Raw genomic sequence first — 22,530 nt, 5'->3', positions numbered from 1 at the left:
TGGAGTTCCAGAAGTATACGTTTGATACAAATTACTAGACTGTTCTGTTTTTGACAGATTCTGTTTTTCGTGTGTTGTTTGCTTATTTTGATGAATCCATGGCTAGTAAAATAGTTTATAAACCATATAGAAGTTGGAATACAGTAGATTTAACACCAATAAAAATAAAGAATGAGTTCATTACAGTACCTTGAAGTGGTGTTTTGTTTTCTTTCGCTAACGGAGCTTACAAGTTTTCTGTTGAGTTTTGTGTCGTGAAGTTTTCAAGTTTTGGGTAAAGATTCAATGGGCTATGGAATAAGGAGTGCAAGAGCCTAAGATTGGGGATGCCCAAGGCACCCCAAGGTAATATTCAAGGATAACAAAGAGCCTAAGCTTGGGGATGCCCCGGAAGGCATCCCCTCATTCGTCTTCGTTCATCGGTAACTTTACTTGGAGCTATATTTTTATTCACCACATGATATGTGTTTTGCTTGGAGCGTCATGTCATTTTATTTTGTTTTTCTTGCTGTTTGAATAAAATACTAAGATCTGAAATTCTTAAATGGGAGAGAGTCTTCACATAGCTACATAATTATTTAACTACTCATTAATCTTCACTTATATCTTTTTGGAGTAGTTTGTCAGTTACTCGTGTGTTTCACTTATATCCTATGAGTAAATGGTTGAATGAATTGAAAATATCATAAATCTGAAATTATATATGTTTCATATGCTTATTCCATGGGGAGTAATCACTTTACATATAAGAAGTAGAGGTGGTAAATTTATTGAAGGTTAGCAAACATTGTATTGGTCACTTGAACAATTCATGAAAGAATATTGAAGGAAGAGAGATTTCACATATAAATATACTATATTGGACATCTTTTGTAATTGTGAGCACTCATTAAAATATGACATGCTAAAAGGTTGATGTTGGACAAGGAAGACAACGTAATGGGTTATGTTTTATTATATCTGAAATAAAGTATATTGTCATGGATCGCCCAACACGTTGAGCTTGCCTTTCCCCCTCATGCGAGCCAAATTCCTTGCACCAAGTAGAGATACTACTTGTGCTTCCAAACATCCCTTAAACCAGTATTGCCATGAGAGTCCACCATACCTACCTATGGATTGAGTAAGATCCTGCAAGTAAGTTGTCATCGGTGCATGCAATAAAAATTGCTCTCTAAATATGTATGATCTTTTAGTGTGGAGAAAATAAGCTTTATACGATCTTGTGATATGGAAGCAATAAAAGCGACAGACTGCATAATAAAGGTCCCTATCACAAGTGGCAATATAAAGTGACGTTCCCTCGCATTAAGATTTTGTGCATCCAACTATAAAAGCGCACGGCAACCTCTGCTTCCCTCTGCGAAGGGCGTATCTTTTACTTTTATGCAAGAGTCATGGTGATCTTCACCTTTCCTTTTTTTCATTTTATCCTTTGGCAAGCACCTTGTGTTAGAAAGATTCTGATATATATATCCAATTGGATGTAAGGCATCATGAGCTATTATTGTTGACATTACCCTTGAGGTAAAAGGTTGGGAGGCGAATCTATAAGCCCCTATCTTTCTCTGTGTCTGATTAAACTTTGAACCCATAAATATCGCGTGAGTCTTAGCAATTGTGAAAGACTAAATGATAGTTGAGTATGTGGAGTTTGCTAAATCAAAGCTCTGACATAGACTCTTCTTGAAAATAAGATGAATTGTAATTGTTTGATGACTAATAACATGGTTTGTTAGTTTTCAAGAAGGTTTATGATCTATACTTTAACATGTAAATAGTTTGTTACTTGATCATGCAAAGTTCTATGAGTTGAGCTACTGTTATGACATATAATGATGCTAGAAAAGGTGATTGAAATTATCATTGATCAAACTTATGCACCTGCTAGCATTCACACTTCATAAATTCTTTCTTTTATCATTTACCTACTCGAGGACGAGCAGGAATTAAACTTGGGGATGCTGATACGTCTCCAACGTATCTATAATTTATGAAGTATTCATGCTATTATACGATCCATCTTGGATGTTTAATGGGCTTTACTATGCACTTTTATATTATTTTTGGGAATAACTTATTAACCCAGAGCCCAGTGCTAGTTTCTGTTTTTTCCCTTGTTTCAGTGTTTCGCAGAAAAGGAATATCAAACAGAGTCCAAACGGAATGAAACCTTCGGGAGAGTTATTTTTGGAACGAAAGCAATCCAGGGGACTTGGAGTGCACATAAGGGAAGCAACGAGGAAGGCACGAGGCAGGGGGCGCGCCCACCCCCCTGGGCCCACCCTCCACCCTCGTGGGCCCCTAGTGGCTCCCCTGAGCGACTTCTTTCTCCTATATATATATCAATATACCCTAAAAACATCGAAGAACACAATAGATCGGGAGTTCCGCCGCCGCAAGCCTCTGTAGCCACCAAAAACAAATCGGGACCCTGTTCCGGCACCCTGCCGGAGGGGGGATCCATCACCGGCGGCCATCTTCATCATCCCGGCGCTCTCCATGACGAGGAGGGAGTAGTTCACCCTCGGGGCTAAGGGTATGTACCAGTAGCTATGTGTTTGATCTCTCTCTCTCTCTCTCGTGTTCTTGATTTGGCACGATCTTGATGTACCGCGAGCTTTGCTACTATAGTTGGATCTTATGATGTTTCTCCCCCTCTACTCTCTTGTAATGGATTGAGTTTTCCCTTTGAAGTTATCTTATCGGATTGAGTCTTTAAGGATTTGAGAACACTTGATGTATGTCTTGCCGTGCTTATCTCTGGTGACAATGGGATATCACGTGATCCACTTGATGTATGTTTTGGTGATCAACTTGCGGGTTCCGCCCATGAACCTATGCATAGGGGTTGGCACACGTTTTCGTCTTGACTCTCCGGTAGAGACTTTGGGGCACTCTTTGAAGTACTTTGTGTTGGTTGAATAGATGAATCTGAGATTGTGTGATGCATATCGTATAATCATACCCACGGATACTTGAGGTGACATTGGAGTATCTAGGTGACATTAGGGTTTTGTTGATTTGTGTGTGAAGGTGTTGTTCTAGTACGAACTCTATGATAGATCGAACGGAAAGAATAACTTTGTGTTATTTTACTATAGACTCTTGAATAGATCGACTAGAAAGGATAGCTTTGAGGTGGTTTCATACCCTACCATAATCTCTTCGTTTGTTCTCCGCTATTAGTGACTTTGGAGTGACTCTTTGTTGCATGTTGAGGGATATTTATATGATCCAATTATGTTATTATTGTTGAGAGAACTTGCACTAGTGAAAGTATGAACCCTAGGCCTTGTTTCAACGCATTGCAATATAGTTTACGCTCACTTTTATCATTAGTTACCTTGCTGTTTTTATAATTTCAGATTACAAAAACCTATATCTACGATCCATAGTGCACTTGTATCACCATCTCTTCGCCGAACTAGTGCACCTATACAATTTACCATTGTATTGGGTGTGTTGGGGACACAAGAGACTCTTTGTTATTTGGTTGCAGGGTTGTTTGAGAGAGACCATCTTCAACCTACGCCTCCCACGGATTGATAAACCTTAGGTCATCCACTTGAGGGAAATTTGCTATTGTCCTACAAACCTCTGCACTTGGAGGCCCAACAACGTCTACAAGAAGAAGGTTGTGTAGTAGACATCAAAGCGAGGGCAAGGAAAATATTGGGGTGTTCCCGGTTACGGTGGGTGGTCGGGGTCGAGCGATGCGCGTTTCTCTCATACACGCACGCGCGTGGGTGCGAGGCGTTGGGCTCTAACTGAACCCGAGCGATTGCACTGCAGGCTACGCGTTACTGAACCCGAGCGATCGATCGATGGCTGTTAGCTGAACCAGATCGAGCGATTCCTTCGCTACTGCTGCTAACTGAAGCCGATCGATGCTGCCTCTGGATGAACTGTGAGCATTGCTGGGGGGGTTTGGATGAACAGTTCCCGGTGGGGGTGGATGAACAGGACCCCGTGGCGTTGCCTCTGGATGAACCGGACCCCGATCGTTTGAGCCGGTTGGGGCTGGATGAACAGGACCCCGTGGAGGGCAGGATGAACAGGACCACCCCGTGGACGGCAGGATGAACAGTAGACGATGGAGGGCTGGATGAACAGTAGCCCGTGGAGGGGTGGTTGAATAGGAGCCCGTGGAGAGGGCTGGTTGAACAGTAGCCGGTGGAGTAGCGCGCGGTGGAGGCTGGATGAACAGGAGCCCGTGGATGAACAGTCGCAGGTGGAGGCTGGAGGAGGTCGACGGTGGATGAACAGTAGCCCGTGGAGGCTGGAGGGGGTCGACGGTGGAGATGAACAGTATCCCGTGGAGTCCCGTTTTGCGGTACGCCACACCCCTCCCGATGAACAGGACCCCCGTTTCGACCGTAGCGCTCCAACACAAGTCCGTTTCCTCCGTTTTGCGGTACGCCACACCCCTCCCGATCAACAGGACCCCCGTTTCGACCGTAGGAGGTCCGTTTCCTCCATTTTTCGGTACGCCAGACCCCTCTCGATGAACAGGACCCCGTTTCGAACGTGGCCGGTTGAACACAAGGTCGTTTCCTCCGTTCTGCAGTATGCCAGGCCTTGTTTCCATCGGCTGTTCCGTCCAAGCCCTCCCGATGAACACGGCGTCGCATTCCGTTCCGACCTAGCCGGTTGGCTCCCCATGAACACGATGACGACACTGTTTCTCCGTTCCGACCCAGCCATGTACACAAGCCCTGGCCGTACGTATGCGCGAGTAGGCGTTCGAGACCCTTCCCGTATGTACGTACGTGGCCGTATTTTGTTTCTTGCACACTGGCCGCTGTACGTACATGTACATGCTACGTGCGCGCCTCTACTACGACACGTGCGCGCCTCTACATCAACCAGTATGTACGTACACGTTCACGACCAGAATGACAACGCTACGTACGCTTCGACCAAGTGGGTCCCAACTGTCAGGCACTTCCTTGCCTGCAAAGATGTAGCTAGTGGGTCCCAGCAGTCAGGGGGGCGAATCGTTTTTTTTGCCCGGATGCACTTCCTTGCGTGCGAAGATGTAGTTGGTGGGTCCCAGCAGTCAGGGGGAGATGTTTTTTTTGCGAAATACGGTGGCCCGTCCGGTGGGTCCCCGCTGTCAGGTGGAGGAATAATTATTTTGCGCGTAATAAGGAGGCACTTCCTTGCTGCGGCCGTGGACCCAACTGTCAGCCTCTCCACGTACAGTCCACGTCCGATGGAAGCCGTTCCTTGACCACGTTGACCACGCCGCGCCGAGAGCACCAGGCGGTGGACTACGGCAAGGCCTAGGAAGGGGACGACGCGGAGCCGGGGAAGACACAGCAGTGGATGCCCACGCGTAGAGGAGTACGAGGGTTCACTGGTTCGCTGCGGTGTGAGGCTGCCGTCGCCGCAGAATAACAGGGGGTGTGGGTGAGTAGAGGGATGGCCTGGCTAGCGATGGGACTAGTAGGGGGCGGTGAGGCCTCCGCCGCATCGTCGGCGGCCACGAGAGGCAGGAGCACGAGGCACGACCGACAATGGTTTGGGCAGCTAGAGCAAGAAGACCAGAGGTTGAAGAAGCACTACGGCCGTTGGATGGACATCGTACGGTCACTGGAGCTAGAATCATGCATATTGACTAAGTTGACAAAGCCCTCCGTCCCCGTCAACTTAGTAGTTCCACAAGTCAGTCTGCCACTATACTGGGTCCCAGTTAACAGGTGAAGTATTCATTTTGTGTGCGTAATGAGGAGGCACTTCCTTGCGTGCGAAGATATAGCTGGTGGGTCCGAGCTGTCAGCAGCGGTAACGTTTTTTTCGTGAAATACAGAGGCCCTTTCGGTGGGTCCCTGATGTCAGGTGGAGGAATCATTATTTTGTGCATAATAAGGAGGCATTTCTTTGCGTGCGGCCGTGGACCCAGCTGTCGGCCTCTCCACGTACAGTCCACTTCAGATGCATGTCGTTCGTTGACCACGTTGACCAGGCTGCGCCGAGAGCACCAGGGCGGTGGACGACGGCGAGGCCTAGGAAGGGAACGACACGGAGGCAGGGAAGACTCGGCAGTTGTTTCCCACGCAGAGGGGAGTACGACTGTACGAGGGTTTACTGGTTCGTCTGCCGTCGCCGGAGAATAACAGCAGGTGTGGGTGAGTAGAGCGATGGCTAGGCCAACGATGGGAGTACGGTGGGGCAGTGAGGCCTGCGCGGCAGCACAGCCGAACGCAGGGAGGAGGGAGCAGGCAGTCCCGCCGGCGCTTGTTTGAGCGGCTGGAGCAGGAAGAGCAGAGATTGAAGAAGCACGACGACCGTTGGATGGACATCCAACAGTCACTGCTTGTGCGTCAACCTTTTTTTAGGAAAGCCTCAAATCCGTGGAAAACAACATACAACCCATCTGCCTTTATTTCTAATAATTTATAGCCCATTTGTTAATTCTTAAGGTTATTTTGGAGCCCATATTCTTTTTGTTAGTATTACAGCCCATATTGTGGCCACGGTTAAAAAATTATACGAAATTTTACATATTTCGGTGCGGTCCGAACTGTTTTTAATCCCGAAATTTCGAGTCACATTCAAACTGATTTTAAAAATAAATGTATATCAATATAAAATCCAACAAATTGTCCACGCATAAAAATTAATGTTATTTAAAATCTCGAAATGAAAAAAAGAAATTTGAAACTAATTGCCGGTTTGATGTGTTTAAAAAATGTACAACCCATTTCTCATTACCGATAGGCCATTTTCTCGGCCAGCTGACTGAAAGCTCTCCTCGTCTTGAAAGATTTGCTGCCCAACAGGCCTAACAAAGCGACTTACTTGGCAAATCACAAAAAACTGGGCTGTGGCCGTGGACCCAGCTGTCAGCCTCTCCACGTACAGTACTCTTCTGATGGAAGTCGGTCGTTGACCACATTGATCACGCCGCGCCGAGAGCACCGAGGCGGTGGACGACGGCGAGGCCTAGAAGGGGACGATGCGGAGCCGGGGAAGACGCGGCAGTGGATGCCCACCCGGACAGGAGTACGAGGGTTCACTGGTTCGGCTGCGGTGTGAGGCTGTCGTCGCCGCAGGGCCTGGCTAGCGGTGGGAGTAGTAGGGGCGATGAGGCCTCAACGGCAGCACAGCCGGCCACTAGAGGCAAGAGCAGGTAGTCTCGCTGGCGCTGGTTTGGGCGGCTGGTGCAAGAAGAGTAGCGATTGAAGAAGCAGCAGGACCATTCGATTCAAATCCAACGGTTACTGCTGCTAGAATCGTTTGTTGACTAAGTTGACAAGCCCTGCGTACGCGTCAACTTAGTAGGCCCACAGGTCAGCCTCCCAACCGGTGTGCCCCAGATGTCAGTGGGAGGAATCATTTTTTTCGCGTAATAAGGAGGCAGTTGATTGTGTGCGGCCGGGCCAGCGGAGGGAGTAGGGTGGGCCGGGGAAGCCTGCGTGGCATCACAGCGGGCCACAAGAGGGGGGAGCAGGCTATCCCGCCGGCGCTAGTTTAGGCAGCTGGAGCAGGAAGATCAGAGATTGAAGAAGCACGTCGGCCGTTGGATGGACATCCAATAGTCACTGCTGCTAGAATCGTGTGTTGACTGACAAAGCCTTGCGTAAACAAGTCAGTCTCGAAATCTGTGGCGTTTACAGCCCATTTGCTATTATTTTTATAATTTTTACTCATTTTCTAATTCATATGGAATTTATTGCAGCCCGTTTTCCATTTTTAGAATTGCTGCCCATTTTCTGGTCAGTACCAGGGACAAAAAATTAACTAAATATGTGGGAAAGTTTGAAAATTCGCAAATTTTTGCTGGGGAACAAAATATTCTTAATCCAAAAATTAGTAGCCATACTAAAACAAATTTAAAAATAAATTAGTAGTATGTCATGTTAAATCCAATGAAATACGTATAAGATATCAGTGAAGAACAAAAACAAAAAAAGAAACTAATATCCCATTTGCTATAATTTTTTTTGGAATTTTCAACCCCTTTTGATATTACTTTTAACAGACACTGACCATACTCTTTGGCCAGGCCAGAATGCATCCCTCCTCATCTTGAAAGATTTGCAGCACAGTAAGTCGGAGAAGACAAATAGGCCTAGCTCGGGTATTCTTCAAAAAGAAATACTGGGCTACCTATTTTCCCAAAGAAAAAACTGCTGGGCTGGTCATGTTGTTAGACGGGCCACAGAGACCGCACAACCCAGTTTATAGCCTGCTCCTCCGAATTACTACTAAAAAAGTTGTGCAATTCTGTCGTTAATTGACTATACGTTGAAAATGATGTGGGTCCCAGATATCAGCAGGGTGGATTAGAGTAAAAAACGAGGGGTTCATGTGAGTAGTAAAAGAGGCGCTTTCTTGTGTTCGGGAGTGGACCTGGTGGGTCCGTACTCCATACTCACAACTACAGTCCTCTCCCGATTCACTATGTTGACAGGGACCGTTTCGAAAAAAACTATGTTGACAGGGCTGGACGGCGGCGCCGCGGCGAGCGCACCAAGGCGGAGGATAAAGTGCTGTCGCCAATGTGCTGGGCTGGGTTGGACATTCTTATTGAAAAATAAAAATGGACCGGATCTATTTACGACGTTGACTGGATCTATTTAGGACGTTGAAAAATAAAAATAGTTCTGTCGTTAATCATTAAGGAGTTATTGGAGAAAGATTACATTCGAAGAAGTTCATCACCATGGGGAGCCCCAGTGCTCTTGGTTGAGAAGAAGGATGGATCCTTACGGATGGTTGTTGATTATCGCACGTTGAATGAAGTGACGATCAAGAACAAGTACCCACTGCCGATGATCAATGATTTATTTGACCAGTTGATAGGAGCTAAAGTATTTTCGAAGATCGATCTGCGATCAGGGTATCACCAACTGAAGACTAGGGAGAAAGATATACCTAAAACAGCTTTCACCACAAGGTACGGGCTATATGAGTATATGGTTATGTCTTTTGGACTAACTAACGCCCCTGCCTATTTCATGAGTATGATGAACAAGGTGTTCATGGAGTTCTTGGATAAGTTCGTTGTGGTGCTCATTGATGATATCTTGGTATACTCGAAGAATGAAGAGGAACACAAGGAACATTTGCGTTTGGTTCTCAAGAAGCTCAGGGAACACCAGTTGTATGCCAAGTTCAGCAAATGTGAGTTTTGGTTGAAGGAAGTTGGATTTCTTGGACATGTTATATCAGGAGAAGGTATAGCAGTGGATCCCACCAAGGTTCAGTCGGTTACTGAGTGGTTGGCACCAACCTCAGTTGGAGAGATCCGCAGTTTTCTTGGACTCGCGGGATACTATCGGAGGTTCATTGAGAATTTTTCTAAGATTGCGAAGCCTATGACGGCATTGTTGAAGAAGGACACTAAGTTCCATTGGACTGATGAATGTGAAGCATGTTTCTAGGAGTTGAAGAAACGTTTGACTACAGCCCCAGTGCTGATTCTACCGGATATACGCAAGGATTTCCAAGTGTATTGCGATGCCTCTCGCTTAGGACTTGGAGGAGTGTTTATGCAGGACGAGAGAGTTGTTTCGTATGCCTCACGACAACTGAAACCGCACGAGTTGAATTATGCCACGCATGATTTGGAGTTAGCAGCTGTGGTGCATGCGCTCAAGACCTGGAGACATTTTCTCATTGGAAACCGTTGCGATGTATACACGGATCACAAGAGTTTGAAGTACATCTTCACACAGAAGGACCTTAACCTAAGGCAAAGGAGATGGTTGGAGCTCATAAAGGATTATGATATGAAGCTGCATTATCATCCAGGAAAGGCCAATGTCGTAGCAGACGCCTTGAGCCGTAAGAGTTATGTTAACACCCTTGTAAGTGGAGGGATGCCAAAGGAGTTAGCCGAGGATCTCAGGGAACTACGTTTGGAGATAGTCCCTAGAGGTTTTGTTGCAGCAATGGAGGTTCAGTCTACATTATTGGGAAAGATTCGAGAAGCTCAGAAGGATGATAAGGAGATTGCCGAGATAAAGGAGAAGATGAGCGAAGGGAAAGCCAAAGGTTTTCGTGAGGATGAGCACGACACCTTATGGTTTGAGGACCGTATATATGTGCCCAATAATGCAGAGATCAGGAAATTGATACTACAGGAAGCTCATGACTCGCCATACTCGATACACGCCGGAAACACCAAGATGTATTTGGATTTGAAGGAGCGTTTCTGGTGGACGGGTATGAAGAAGGATATCGCTGAGTATGTAGTTGTATGTGATGTATGTCAGAGAGTGAAGGCAGAACATCAGAAGCCAGCAAGATTACTTCAACCTATGCCGATACCAGAATGGAAGTGGGATAAGCTTGGCATGGATTTTATCACCGGATTGCCCAGGACCCGATCGGGATATGGTTCTATCTGGGTAGTAGTGGATCGCTTGACTAAAGGAGCCCACTTTATCCCAGTGAAAACCACCTATACAAGTGTGAAGTTGGCCAAGATATACATGACCAGGATCGTATGTCTGCACGGAGTTCCGAGGACCATCGTATCTGATAGAGGAACACAATTTACTTCAAAGTTTTGGCACCAGCTGCACCAGACTTTGGGAACAAGGCTAGAGTTTAGTACAACTTTTCACCCGCAGACGGATGGACAGACTGAGAGAGTCAATCAGATTCTGGAGGACATGTTGAGAGCTTGTGCATTGGATTATGGATCTAGTTGGGATGACAACTTGCCCTACGCGGAGTTCTCATACAACAACAACTACCAGGCCAGTTTGAAGATGGCACCGTTTGAAGCCCTGTATGGAAGAAGATGCCGAACACCGTTGATGTGGGATGAAGTTGGAGACCGCCAGTTGTTTGGACTAGATTTGATCAAAGGGTCAGAAGAGAAGGTTAAGTTGATTCGAGATAGACTGAAGGTAGCTCAGTCCAGACAGAAGAGTTATGCAGATTCGAAACGCAAGGAGGTAGTCTATGAAATCGGAGACAGAGCGTATCTGCGAGTATCACCTCTTCGAGGAGTTAAGCGTTTTGGAGTTAAGCGAAAGTTAGCCCCGAGATTTGTAGGACCGTACCGTGTTTTGGAACGTATGGGAAAAGTCGCCTACAAGTTGGAGTTACCTGAAGGACTGTCAGGAGTACATGATGTGTTTCACATTTCCCAGTTGAAGAAGTGCCATGCAGAGATGGCCAATATACCTCTGAGAGATAAAGTGCCCCTGGAAGCGATTCAGTTGGACAGTGATTTGACCTACGAGGAGAAGCCAGTCAAGATCCTTGAGTATGCCAACCAAGTCACACGCAGCAAGGTTATCATGTTTTCCAAAGTTCAGTGGAGCCACCATACTGAGGATGAAGCCACCTGGGAACGAGAGGATGATCTACGCAAAGACCACCCGCACCTATTTTCTAGCCAACTCGAATCTCGAGGGCGAGATTCATCTTAAGGGGGGTAGGTTTTTAACATCCCAAATTTTCAATTTGGAATGTTATACATAGGTCATTCATGCATATCATATTTTATTGCATTTTATTTTTGCGATCCTCGAAATTCTAAGCAACTCAAGGACCCTCGGAGAGAGTTGGGGATTTCACCATTTTCATATTTGAAATTTTTATCAAATATCGAAACGAGGATCATTTGTTTTATTATTCTTCTCTCCGAAAATATTTCATATTAAAATATATGAGAGGAGATAATATGACTTCTCCAAAATAAATGAAATATTGGAGGAAAAATATTAAAATCAAATATTTGATTTTATTCGGATTTTATTGCTATTTTATTTGCATAGGAAAAATTCGCGTTTTTCAATATTGCGTTATAGGCCCAAATAAATGTTCACCTTGTCCGGCTTATTTTTAGTAGACAGGGAAAATTTACTTCGGAATTTGTGGAGTCCGTTTAGTATTTCTTTTCTTTCTTTTTCTGCACATGAGAGTATTAAAAAAAGGAAACCGACTCCGGGCCGTACCCGACCGGGACTCCGCCCGGGGGGACTTTATAAGCCGCGCCGCCCCTGCCTTGCAGCCCACCGCCACCCGCAGCTCACCCGCGCCCCAAACCCTAGCCGCCGCCGCCCTAGCGCGCCGCCGCCGCCAGCCGCCGCCCCGCGCGCCGCGCCGTGCCACCTCCCGCCGCGCCGCTGCCTCCCGCCGCTGCCGCGCCGCCGCCCGCCGTCGCCGGAGCCGCCGCCGCCCGCGCCGGATCCCGTCGCCGTTGACTGCCTTTGACCGGTCGGTTTTCTTCGGATAACCCCGTTTTTTTATTTTCTTTAGTTTATTTTCGTTAGATCGATTTTCCCGATGGTTTATTTATTTTGCGGACGTTCGTCCGTTCGTTCGTTTAAACGAATGTCATGCACCCGTTAGTCACAGACAGCGAACGTTCGTTCGTTAGCCTGTTCGTCAGTTTTTCTTTTTCTCGGGATTTTTCGCGATTATTTTCGATCGCGATTTCTGACCCGATTTTCGTTTTAGTTTATCTTTTCGCTCGTTTATTGGAATCAGGCGATTCAAGCGGCTAGATCTTCGTCTCGAAGCCCCTTTCTGTTTAACCAACTTGAACAAGATTTTGATTCTTTAAAATTTGACTTTAGTCCAGATTAGTAAATAGATCTTGTTTCTTTCGCCGTTTGGGTTTCGTTGCTCCGTTTGATTTGATTTTTTTGCAAGCCGGAGTTCTTAAGTTGAACTTTCTGGTTAGATCTTCTTATTTGAGTTTTACCCTTGCATGTTTGCTTGATTGCTTATGTATGCTATTGTTTGTTTTTGATAGAATTCCCAGAGTGCGAAGCGTGCTACTACGAGTCACTAGGTTTTGCGGATCGTCAGCAAGGCAAGTAACACATTGATCATACCCCTTTATTTCCCAGTTTTATGCATTAGATACAACCCTCACACATTGCATGAGTAGGATCTCTTAATTTGTGGGTTTGGGATGTAGATGTTGAGGTAGAACCTATTGCCTGTTTTCATATCAAACCCTTGGGAGTTACTTCTACATTATGCTTATATTGCTGTGCTATGCTCGTAGACGTGGATTTGGGTTTGAGTGTATCCATGACAGATGTGAGTTGTTAATTAATGGTTCAACTTAAGGTGGCAACTTTAATACACATCTAGGTGGATTGCTTGTTTGGGCACCTGGGGTATCCAGTGTTGTCCTAGGAGATCCCGGGGTATCCGTGTGATCATCCTACGGTCCGCCACCCAGGCTCAAAGGGATCATGAGATTATTCATGCTAGAAACTTCCGTGTGCAGCCACAAGCCATTATGGGCTCTGGCATAGTTGAGTATGTTGTGTGACCTCTTTCAGTGGTGGGCTAGCAGATGTAGAGGGAAAGTAGGTGTAACTATCCACCCGGAGTAAAGAGTTAATGCTTCTGAAAGACTGTGTCTCGGTCATCCGTTTCTCAAACACCACGTAGTGCGAGAAATCCAACGGAGGCGATCGAGTCTTGTGGGGAAAAGTGCGCAAACCTCTGCAGAGTGTATAAACTAATCATGGTTAGCCGTGTCCCCGGTTATGGACATCTTGAGTATCTAGTACTTGGATTATCCTATTGCATCTCATCACTCTAATATAATTTGTTGGGTTGATAATTAGCTTTAATTGGGATTGAGTTGGAGGAACCTTCTCAATGATGTTTCAACTACCATGATAGTTAAATAAAATTTATTCCTTTGTTGTAGGAAAAAATTATCTTTTCGTAAAATCATATAACCATAGAGCCTCCACCAGCCATATATGCATGTAGTGATAGCATTATCTGTTCAATGCTCTACTGTGTTATTTTGCCAGCATATTCCATGTGCTGACCCGTTTTCAGGCTGCAACGTATTATGTTGCAGACTTTTCAAATGACGAGTAAAGGTGTGATAGGTCGTTTTCATGCACTCAGCTATGCCGTTGGAGTTGATGGACTCACTTTATCTTCCAAGCCTTCCGCTGTTATCGTGTTAGATGGCCTTAAGCCATATTTATTGTAATAAGTTCTCTTTTGCAGACATTCGATGTAATAAGTGTGTGATTGCTACTCTATTATAAATCCTTCGGGTACTGTGTGTGTCAGCATTACTGATCCAGCGATGACACTGAAGCACAGAGACTTGACCGTTTGAGGTCGGGTCGCTACAAGATGGTATCAAAGCACACGCTGAATGTAGGACACGACCACTAAGAAAAGCCATAGGTCACTCTTCTCTACTCAATTCTGACTCCTCTCCATTTTCTACTCTTTAGGATGGCGGACTCGAGGAATAAGTTTGCACAACCGGATGAAGACACCCCCTTTGGACGACACTTGAAGGAAGTCACTAGATACCTGAACATTGGAATACCAAGCTTCACCGGGACCTACAACGCCACCTTACCAGAAGAGGAGCGTTGGATGATTCAAGTTCAAATTCCAGGAAGGACGTTCATGCCAGTCACGGAGCCCATAGAGTTTTCCTTTGATGCCCCAACCTGGAGTCTAGGCAAGAGCATGGCAGCCCACATCGCCATGGGACGCATTGGCGAAGTATACCACAAGGATCTCAAGGATACTATCTACCAGATATGTGGGCACCGAGATGAGCAATGGGAGATAGTCAGCACCAGGAAGGACAGGTCCATTGCAGCTTTCATCCAGGAGTTAAACCAACACATTCGACGCCAGGAGAACCAGATGTGAGCAGGCATGATAGACTTGAAGAAGGTGATGACAAGGATCACCGAGTTAGAGGAGGAACTCAAGTCTACATGCGATGGATATGAGGAGGAAATCGCGACACTATTGGAGAAAAACGACGACCTGATAAAGAAGATCAGAGTGTTCATGGGAGACCCCGCGCCAGGAGGAGAAGACGACGATTCCACTTGCCCGGAGAACTACATCATCATTGACGACACCGACTCCGACCCCGACGATAGTGATGATTGTTGGGGATCGTAGCAGAAATTAAAATTTTCTACGCATCACCAAGATCAATCTATGGAGTTTACTAGCAACGAGAGGGGAGGAGTGCATCTACATACCCTTGTAGATCGCGAGCGGAAGCGTTCAAGAGAACGGGGTTGATGGAGTCGTACTCGTCGTGATCCAAATCACCGATGATCCAAGAGCCGAACGGACGGCACCTCCGCGTTCAACACACGTACGGAGCGGTGACGTCTCCCACGCCTTGATCCAGCAAGGAGGAGGGAGAGGTTGAGGAAGAAGGCTCCAACAGCAGCACGACGACGTGGTGGTGGTGGAGTGACAGTTCTCCGGCAGGGCTTCGCCAAGCACACGCGGAGGAGGAGAGGTGTTGGGGAGGGGAGGGGCTGCGCCTTGGATGTGGTGCTGCAGCCCTCCCCTCACCCCTCTATTTATAGGGAGAAGGGGGAAGGGGGCCGGCCCCTCTAGATGGGATCTAGAGGGGGGGGGGCGGCCAAGGGGGAGGTGGCTTGCCCCCCAAGCAAGGGGGGGGGCGCCCCCTTTAGGGTTTCCCCCAAACCCTAGGCGCATGGACCCTAGGGGGTTGGCGCCCAGCCCACTAAGGGCTGGTTCCCTTCCACCTACAGCCCATAAGGCCCTCCGGGGCAGGTGGACCCTCCCGGTGGACCCCCGGAACCCCTCCGGTGGTCCCGGTACAATACCGGTATACCCCCGAATATTTCCGGTGACCGTATGGTGACTTCCCATATATAAATCTTTACCTCCGGACCATTCCGGAACTCCTCGTGACGTCTGGGATCTCATCCGGGACTCCGAACAACATTCGGTAATCACATACAAACCTTCCTTATAACCCTAGCGTCATCGAACCTTAAGTGTGTAGACCCTACGGGTTCGGGAATCATGCAGACATGACCGAGACACCTCTCTAGCCAATAACCAACAGCGGGATCTGGATACCCATGTTGGCTCCCACATGTTCCACGATGATCTCATCGGATGAACCACGATGTCGAGGATTCAAGCAATCCCGTATACAATTCCCTTTGTCAATCGGTACGTTACTTGCCCGAGATTCGATCGTCGGTATCCCAATACCTCGTTCAATCTCATTACCGGCAAGTCACTTTACTTGTTCCGTAATGCATGATCCCGTGACTAACTACTTAGTCACATTGAGCTCATTATGATGATGCAATACCGAGTGGGCCCAGAGATACCTCTCCGTCATACGGAGTGACAAATCCCAGTCTCGATCCGAGCCAACCCTACAGACACTTTCGGAGATACCTGTAATGCACCTTTATAGCCACCCAGTTACGTTGTGACATTTGGTACACCCAAAGCATTCCTACGGTATCTGGGAGTTGCACGATCTCATGGTCTAAGGAAATGATACTTGACATTAGAAAAGCTTCAGCAAACGAACTACACGATCTAGTGCTATGCTTAGGATTGGGTCTTGTCCATCACATCATTCTCCTAATGATGTGATCCCGTTATCAATGACATCCAATGTCCATGGTCAGGAAACCGTAACCATCTATTGATCAACGAGCTAGTCAACTAGAGGCTCACTAGGGACATGTTATGGTCTATGTGTTCACACATGTATTGTGATTTCCGGATAACACAATTATAGCATGAACAATAGACAATTATCATGAACAAGGAAATATAATAATAACCATTTTATTATTGCCTCTTGGGCATATTTCCAACAATGATGACTTTGAAGACGAAGCTGGAGCGGATATCACGCAGTCTTCCACCGATCAAAATTTCTAGTAGACCACCATATGATTAGTAGTATTCCCCCATGTATACAGTAGTAGTCCGAGCACTTTAACGATAGTTCTAGACTGTTTTGTATGCCCTTGCTTGATTGATTGAGTGATATGATTGTGTTTGTCTCATGTGCATATGCGTAGTGTTTTCTCACTTGACCTCAATTCTATTCTAATCTCTTCCCTCTAAACCCATCAGATGCCTCCGAGATGTGACACCGGATTTGTCTTCCCATCGGAGATCACCCAGTTGATCCAGCAGCAGAATGCCTTGATGCAGATATTAGTCCAGAACCAAGGCAACAACAACAACAACAACCCTCTGCCAGTTGACAACTTAGCACGCTTTCTGAGGTTACAACCGCCGGTGTTTTCCAGTAGCACCGAGCCAATAGTTGCAGATGACTGGCTACGCAGGATAGGAAGGGAGTTGACCACCGCAGGTTGCACGGATGCTGAGAAGGTGCGTTTTGCCGCACATCAGTTGGATGGACCAGCAGCGTCATGGTGGGAGAATTACACAGCCACTTTTCCCATAGCCAATGTTACTTGGGATCAGTGTCAGCAAGCATTCCGCACAGCCCATGTCTCAACTGGAGCTATGAGCATGAAGAAGAGTGAGTTTCGCAACTTACGCCAGGGGAACCGTACTATGGGGCAGTACGTGGATGAGTTTAGTAAGCTATCTCGTTATGCCCCTGATGATGTAGCCACAGATGCCGCGAAGTAGGAGAAGTTTATGGAAGGGCTTAATTATGAGATGAGCATGCAGTTGATGGTGGAAACATTTAACAACTACCAGGAGTTGGTAGACAAGGCTCTTATGATTGAAGGGAAGCAGCAGCAGATTGAGAGCCGCAAGAGGAAGTATGGACAAGGAAAGTACAATTCTGGAGCTCAGTAGAAGCCTCGTTTCACCCCGAACTCTGGAGGACTTGTCCATAATCATGGAGGCCACAACCACAATGGAGGAAGTTCTCATAATCACAATGGCCCCAAGAATGGAAACGGGAACGGAGCAGGCAGCAATCAGAACCGCTCTAACCCAACCACACCTGCCAAGAAGGATCAAAGTCACATTACTTGTTACAATTGCGGGAAGACTGGACATTACGCCAACGACTGTCCGGAATTGAAGAACGACAATGGAAATGGAAGCGCCGGGAAGAAGCCCAACACTTTCAACATGGGACAAGTGAACCACGTGAACATGGAGGAGGTTGAGGAGCAGCCCGATGCAGTTATTGGTAAGTTTTTGGTTAAGTCTTTTACTGCAATTGTTCTTTTCGATACTGGTGCATCGCATTCATACATATCAAGGCGATTCGTGGATAAGTATAAGTTGCCCACTAAGGTACTTAGGACACCCATGTTAGTAAGTTCACCAGGAGTAGAGTATATGCCAAGACAATGATGTTTTCAGATGCCATTGACCATTGGAAGTCATGTTTTCCCCTCAGATCTGATAATTTTGGAGTCACAAGGTTTGGATGTGATAATAGGAATGGATTGGCTATCGATGTATGGAGGAAACATCGATTGCGCCAGCAAGTCAATTTTGCTCACTACCCCGGAGGGAAAAAGGATCAAGTATGTATCCAGACATTCGCTAAGAAGGACCCAAGTAAATTCTCTCACGGGAGTTGTTCAGGAGGAAGTGCTGGTAGTGAAGGATTACCCGGATGTATTTCCGGAGGAGTAACTAGGCATGCCACCAGATCGAGATATCGAGTTTTTGATAGAGTTGTTGCCAGGCACCGGGCCTATATCGAAGAGACCATACCGGATGCCCGCAAATGATCTGGAGGAGATTAAGAGGCAGATTAAGGAGTTATTGGAGAAAGGTTACTTTCGAAGAAGTTCATCACCATGGGGGAGCCCAGTGCTCTTGGTTGAGAAGAAGGATGGATTCTTAAGGATGGTTGTTGATTATCGTGCGCTGAATGAAGAGACGATCAAGAACAAGTACCCACTGCCGATGATCAATGATTTATTTGACCAGTTAACAGGAGCTAAAGTGTTTTCGAAGATCGATCTGCGATCAGGGTATCACCAACTGAAGATTAGGGAGAAAGATATGCCTAAAACAGCTTTCACCACAAGGTACGGGCTATATGAGTATACGGTTATGTCTATTGGACTAACTAACGCCCCTGCCTATTTCATGAGTATGATGAACAAGGTGTTGATGGAGTTCTTGGATAAGTTCATTGTGGTGTTCATTGATCATATCTTGGTATACTCGAAGAATGAAGAGGAACACAAGGAACATTTGCGTTTGGTTCTCGAGAAGCTCAGGGAACACCAGTTGTATGCCAAGTTCAGGAAATGTGAGTTTTGGTTGAAGGAAGTTGGATTTCTTGGACATGTTATATCAGGAGAAGGTATAGCAGTGGATCCCACCAAGGTTCAGTCAGTTACTGAGTGGTTGGCACCCACCTCAGTTGGAGAGATCCGCAGTTTTCTTGGACTCGCGGGATACTATCGGAGGTTCATTGTGAATTTTTCTAAGATTGCGAAGCTTATGACGGCATTGTTAAAGAAGGACACTAAGTTCCATTGGACTGATGAATGTGAAGCATGTTTCCAGGAGTTGAAGAAACGTTTGACTACAGCGCCAGTGCTGATTCTGCCAGATATACACAAGGATTTCCAAGTGTATTGCGACGCCTATCGCTTAGGACTTGGAGGAGTGCTTATGCAAGACGGGAGAGTTGTTTTGTATGCCTCACGACAACTGAAACCGCACGAGTTGAATTATTCCACGCATGATTTGGAGTTAGCAGCTGTGGTGCATGCGCTCAAGACCTGGAGACATTTTCTCATTGGAAACCGTTGGGATGTATACACGGATCACAAGAGTTTGAAGTACATCTTCACACAGAAGGAGCTTAACCTAAGGCAGAGGAGATGGTTGGAGCTCATAAAGGATTATGATACGAAGCTGCATTATCATCCAGGAAAGGCCAATGTCGTAGCAGATGCCTTGAGCCGTAAGAGTTATGTTAACACCCTTGTAAGCGGAGGGATGCCAAAGGAGTTAGCCGAGGATCTCAGGGAACTACGTTTGGAGATAGTCCCTAGAGGTTTTGTTGCAGCAATGGAGGTTCAGTCTACATTATTGGGAAAGATTCGAGAAGCTCAGAAGGATGATAAGGAGATTGCCGAGATAAAGGAGAAGATGAGCGAAGGGAAAGCCAAAGGTTTTCGTGAGGATGAGCATGACACCTTATGGTTTGAGGACCGTATATATGTGCCCAATAATGCAGGGATCAGGAAATTGATACTACAGGAAGCTCATGACTCGCCATACTCGATACACCCCGGAAACACCAAGATGTATTTGGATTTGAAGGAGCGTTTCTAGTGGACGGGTATGAAGAAGGATATCGCTGAGTATGTAGCCGTATGTGATGTATGTCAGAGAGTGAAGGCAGAACATCAGAAGCCAGCAGGATTACTGCAACCTATGTTGATACCCGAATGGAAGTGGGATAAGCTTGGCATGGATTTTATCACCGGATTGCCCAGGACCCGATCGGGATATGATTTTATCTGGGTAGTAGTGGATCGCTTGACTAAAGTAGCCCACTTTATCCCAGTGAAAACCACCTATACAAGTGTGAAGTTGGCCAAGATATACATGACCAGGATCGTATGTCTGCACGGAGTTCCGAGGACCATAGTATCAGATAGAGGAATACAGTTTACTTCATAGTTTTGGCACCAGCTGCACCAGACTTTGGGAACCAGGCTAGAGTTCAGTACAGCTTTTCACCCTTAGACGGATGGACAAACTAAGAGAGTCAATCAGATTTTGGAGGACATGTTGAGAGCTTGTGCATTGGATTATGGATCTAGTTGGGATGACAACTTGCCCTACGCGGAGTTCTCATACAACAACAACTACCAGGCCAGTTTGAAGATGGCACCGTTCGAAGCCCTGTATGGAAGAAGATGCCGAACACCGTTGATGTGGGATGAAGTTGGAGACCGCCAGTTGTTTGGACCAGATTTGATCAAAGAGTCAGAAGAGAAGGTTAAGTTGATTCGAGATAGACTGAAGGTAGCTCAGTCCAAACAGAAGAGTTATGCAGATTCAAAATGCAAGGAGGTAGTCTATGAAATCAGAGACAGAGTATATCTGCGAGTATCACCTCTTCGAGGAGTTAAGCGTTTTGGAGTTAAGGGAAAGTTAGCCCCGAGATTTGTAGGACTGTACCGTGTTTTGGAACGTATGGGAGAAGTTGCCTACAAGTTGGAGTTACCTGAAGGACTGTCAGGAGTACATGATGTGTTTCACATTTCCCAGTTGAAGAAGTGCCATGCAGAGATCGCCAATATACCTCTGAGAGATACAGTGCCCCTGGAAGCGATTCAGTTGGACAGTGATTTGACCTACGAGGAGAAACTAGTCAAGATCCTTGAATATGCCAGTCAAGTCACACGCAGCAAGGTTATCAAGTTTTGCAAAGTTCAGTGGAGCCACCATACCGAGGATGAAGCCACCTGGGAACGAGAGGATGATCTACGCAAAGACCACCCGCACCTATTTTCTAGCCAACCCGAATCTCGAGGGCGAGATTCATCTTAAGGGGGGTAGGTTTGTAACATCCCAAATTTTCAATTTGGAATGTTATACATAAGTCATTCATGCATATCATATTTTATTGCATTTTGTTTTTGCGATCCTCGAAATTCTAAGCAACTCAAGGACCCTCGGAGAGAGTTGGGGATTTCACCGGTTTCGTATGTGAAATTTTTATCAAATATCGAAACGAGGATCATTTGTTTTATTATTTTTCTCTCCAAAAATATTTCATATTAAAATATATGAGAGGAGATAATATGACTTCTCCAAAATAAATGAAATATTGGAGGAAAAATATTAAAATCAAATATTTGATTTTATTCGGATTTTATTGCTATTTTATTTGCATAGGAAAAATTTGCGTTTTTCAAAATTGCATTATAGGCCCACATAAATGTTCACCTTCTCCGGCTTAGTTTTAGAGGACGGGGAATATTTACTTCGGAATTTGTGGAGTCCGTTTAGTATTTCTTTTTTTCTTTTTCCGCACATCATAATATTAAAAAAAAGGAAACCGACTCCAGGCCGTACCCGACCGGGACTCCGCCCGGGGGGGGGGGGCTTTATAAGCCGCGCCGCCCCTACCCCGCAACCCACCGCCGCCCGCAGCCCACCCGCGCCCCAAACCCTAGCCGCCGCCGCCCTAGCGCGCCACCGCCCCGCGCGCCGCGCCACCTCCCGTCGCCGCTAACGCCTCCCGCCGCTGCCACGCCGGATCCCACCGCTGTCGCGCCGGATCCCGTCGCCATTGACCGGCCGGTTTTCTTCGGATAACCCCGGTTTTTTTATTTTCTTCGGTATATTTTCGTTAGATCGGTTTTCCCGATGGTTTATTTATTTTGCGGACGTTTGTCCGTTCGTTCATTTAAACGAACGTCATTCAACCGTTAGTCACAGACAGCGAATGTTCGTTCGTTAGCCTGTTCGTCAGTTTTTCTTTTTCTCAGGATTTTTCGTGATTATTTTTTATCGCGATTTCTGACCCGATTTTCGTTTTAGTTTATCTTTTCGCTCGTTTATCGGAATCAGGCGATTCAAGCGCCTAGATCTTCGTCTCGAAGCCCTCTTTCTGTTTAACGAACTTGAACAAGATTTTGATTCTGTAAAATTTGACTTTAGTCCAGATTAGTAAACGGATATTGTTTCTTTTGCCGTTTGGTTTTCGTTGCTAGGTTTGATTAGATTTTTTTTGCAAACCGGAGTTCTTGAGTTGAACTTTCTGGTTAGATCTTCTTATTTGAGTTTTACCCTTGCATCTTTGCTTGATTGCTTATG

The sequence above is a fragment of the Aegilops tauschii genome, chromosome 1, assembly GCF_002575655.3.
Source record: "Aegilops tauschii subsp. strangulata cultivar AL8/78 chromosome 1, Aet v6.0, whole genome shotgun sequence".
In the NCBI taxonomy this organism is placed as follows: domain Eukaryota; kingdom Viridiplantae; phylum Streptophyta; class Magnoliopsida; order Poales; family Poaceae; genus Aegilops; species Aegilops tauschii.
This window is presented reverse-complemented; position numbering follows the sequence as displayed.